The sequence below is a fragment of the Pteropus vampyrus genome, unplaced genomic scaffold (assembly GCF_000151845.1).
Source record: "Pteropus vampyrus isolate Shadow unplaced genomic scaffold, Pvam_2.0 Scaffold191, whole genome shotgun sequence".
Taxonomy (NCBI): Eukaryota; Metazoa; Chordata; class Mammalia; order Chiroptera; family Pteropodidae; genus Pteropus; species Pteropus vampyrus.
Window position 1 is genome coordinate 455,928 of NW_011888972.1, and position 3,242 is coordinate 459,169.

The following is a 3,242-nucleotide window of genomic DNA, read 5'->3' on the forward strand; positions in this document are numbered from 1 at the left end:
CTCTGCATCCTCTCCAGCATTTGTTATCACTTATCCTGTTGATTATAGATGTGAGATGGTATCTCATTGTGGTTTTGATTTGCATTTCTCTAATAGCTAGCGATGTTGAGCATCTTTTCAAATATTTGTTCCTTTGCCCATTTTAAATTGGGTTATTTGTTTTATTTTTTATCATGGTATAATATCCCTAACATAAAATTGACCATCTTAACCATGTTTAGGTGCACAGTTCTGCGGCGTTATGCACATTCACACTGTCGTGTAGCCATCGCCACCATCCATCTCCAGAACTTTTTCATTTCCCAAACTGAAATTCCATCCCCATTAAACACTAAGTCTCCCTTCCCCTCCCTCGCCAGCCCATGGTAACCACCATTCTACTTTCTGTCCCTATGCATTTGGCTACTCGAGGGACATAATATAAATGGAGTCATATAATATTTGTCTTTTTGTGACTGGCTCATTTCCTTTAACATAATGTTTTCAAAGTTCATCTGTGTTGTAGAATATGTCAATATTTCCTTCCTTTTTAAGGCTGGATAACATTGCATTGTGCGTATAGACCACATTTTGTTTATCCATTCATCTCTTTGTTGGTGGTCACTTGAGTTGTTTTGACTTTTGGCTCTTGTGACCAGAGGTGTACAAATAACTGTTCTGGTTTTGGTTTTTAATAACAGTTATATTGGTGGACATGAAGTGCTTAACTTTTTATTATTGGATAGTAAGAGCTCTGTATATATTCTAGATATAAGTCTTTTATCAGATAAGCGATTCGCAAATATTTTCTCCCATGGGTTGTCTTTTCATTTTCTTGATGGTGTCATTTGAAGAACAAAAGTTTTTAATTTTGATGAAGTCTGACGTATCTCTCCTTAATTTTATTGCTCATGCTTTTGGTGTCATATCTAAGAATCATTGCCAAATCCAAGGTCGTGAAGATTTATACCTATGTTTTCTTATGAGAGTTTTATATTTTTAATACTTGCATTTAGGTCTCTCATCTACTTCAAGTTAATTTTGTACATAGTGTGAGATCCAAAGTCATTCTTTTCCATTGGAATCTCGTTGTCCCAGCACCATTTATTGAAAAGATTATTCTGTCTCTCATTGAATTATCTTGGCACCCATGTCAAAAAAACAATTGATCATAAATATGAAGGTTTATTTCTGGACTCTCAATTCTATTCCATCAATGCATATATCTATGTCTGCCTTTATGTTAAGTGTCACACTGTCTTGATTACTGTAACTTTGTAGTAAGTTTTGAGATTGGGACTTGTGAGCCTTCTAACTTTGTTTTTTTCTTTTTCAAGATTGTTTTGACCGTTCTGGGTCCCTCGGATTTTCATATGAATTTTGGAAATAGCTTGTCAATTTCTGCAAAGACGGCAGCTAGAATTTTGATGGGTATTGCCCTATATCCACGGATCAATTTGGAGAGTATTGCTATCTTAACATCAAGTCATCTGATTCATCAACGAGTGACATCTTTACATTTTTTAGGTCTTCTTTAATTTCTTTCAAGAATATTTTGTAAACAAAAGAACATTTTGTAGTTTTTAGAGTGTAAGTTTGGCACTTCTTTTTATAAAGATATTACTAAGTATTTTATTCTTTTCGATGCTGTTCTAAAGAGAATTATTTTTTTTTTTCATTTTCAGTTTGTTTATGGCTCCTGTATAGAGATACAGTTGATTTTTGTACATTGATTTTGTACCCTGCAACCTGGCTGAACTCACTTATCAGTTCTCTTGGTTTTTAGTGGATTTCTTGGGCTTTTCATTCGCAAGATCACGTCATCTGTAAGGAGAGATCATTTACTTCTTCCTTTCCAATCGGCACATATCTTATTTCCTTTCCTTGCCTAATTATCCTAGTTCGAATTTCTAATGTTGAATAGAAGTGGCGAGAGGGGGCATCCCTGTCTTATTCCTGATTATAGGGGAAAAGCATTCAGCTTCACCATTAAATATGACGGTAACTGGATTTTGTATAGTTCTTAAAGACTGCGTCTCCTCCTGCATTAAATCTCTGAGCCCCTACTCTGGAGATCAAGGCGGGGACAGTGGCCTCTTGGCATGACACCCCTGTTTTATGAGCAGAGCACTGGAAAGGGGTGGTAGCCTTTGATCTTCTTGGCTTGCCAGTGTGGAATCTCTGCCCTGCGAGCTAGCTGAGCTAGCTGAGCAAGGGTCTTCAGGGCTGCAGCATTTCTGTTCTGCTGCACCTTAGGGAGAGCCTCCTTTCTGTGAAGGACGGGGGCCCTGGATCTCTCGGCCTCAGTCACCAGGAATTTAGCCACGGCCGCTGGAGCTAGGAGTGCTTGAGAAAGGCTGGCGGCCTGCCCCTCCCTGGGTGATACCATAATCTTTGACGGGATCTGCGAGGAGGGGATGACTGTCTCCTTGGCCACATCTGCCAGGAGTGGAGCTTTGGTCATGCTGAACTGGGATAGAGGAGATCGTGGGTTATTGCTCAAGTGTCACAGACTCTTACTCTTCTTACCAAGATTTAGATTTTCTTGAATAAATTTTTTTTTCATTTGTTCTCTGCCCTTAAGACAATTTCCAGAGAGTTTAAACGGTCGTCTGTTTTGAAAAATAACTTCCACCAGTTACAGGTGTTTCATTTGGGAGTGGATCAACAGAACTCCCCACATTGCTTCTCGGAAGCAGAACCTCCTTTATCTTTAAAATAACTGCATCGTATTCCACTGAAACGACTATACCTTATCCAGCTAGTTCCATATTGATTGACATTTAGGTTTTTAAAAACATTTTACCATTAAAAAAGGGTGCTGCAATCAGTAACCCATTGTATATGCTAGTATATCTGGAAGATCAAATTCAATTCCTGGGGCAAATAGTATGAATATAAATATCTTTGATAGATATTGCCAAGTGGCTTCCTGTTGAGGCCTTCCACCACTAATACAAGGGAGTATCTATTTCCTTATACTCTGGCCATGATAGCGTGTTATCAAAACTTTTGGTGTTTGCTAACCTTGTTACATGAAAATTTAATTTCCTTAATTTGTTGTTATTTATTTTCTCATTTTACAGACATATTGAGCTTCTGGTCAAGTTGGTGGAGGAGGTACACGCCATGCTGGTCGTTCTCACGACCACATCAAAACTACAACTAAACTACAGAACAACCATCACTGAGAACCACCTGAAGTCTAGCCAAACAGAAGTGCTATAACTAAGAACACACAGAAGAAGCCACCTTGACACAGG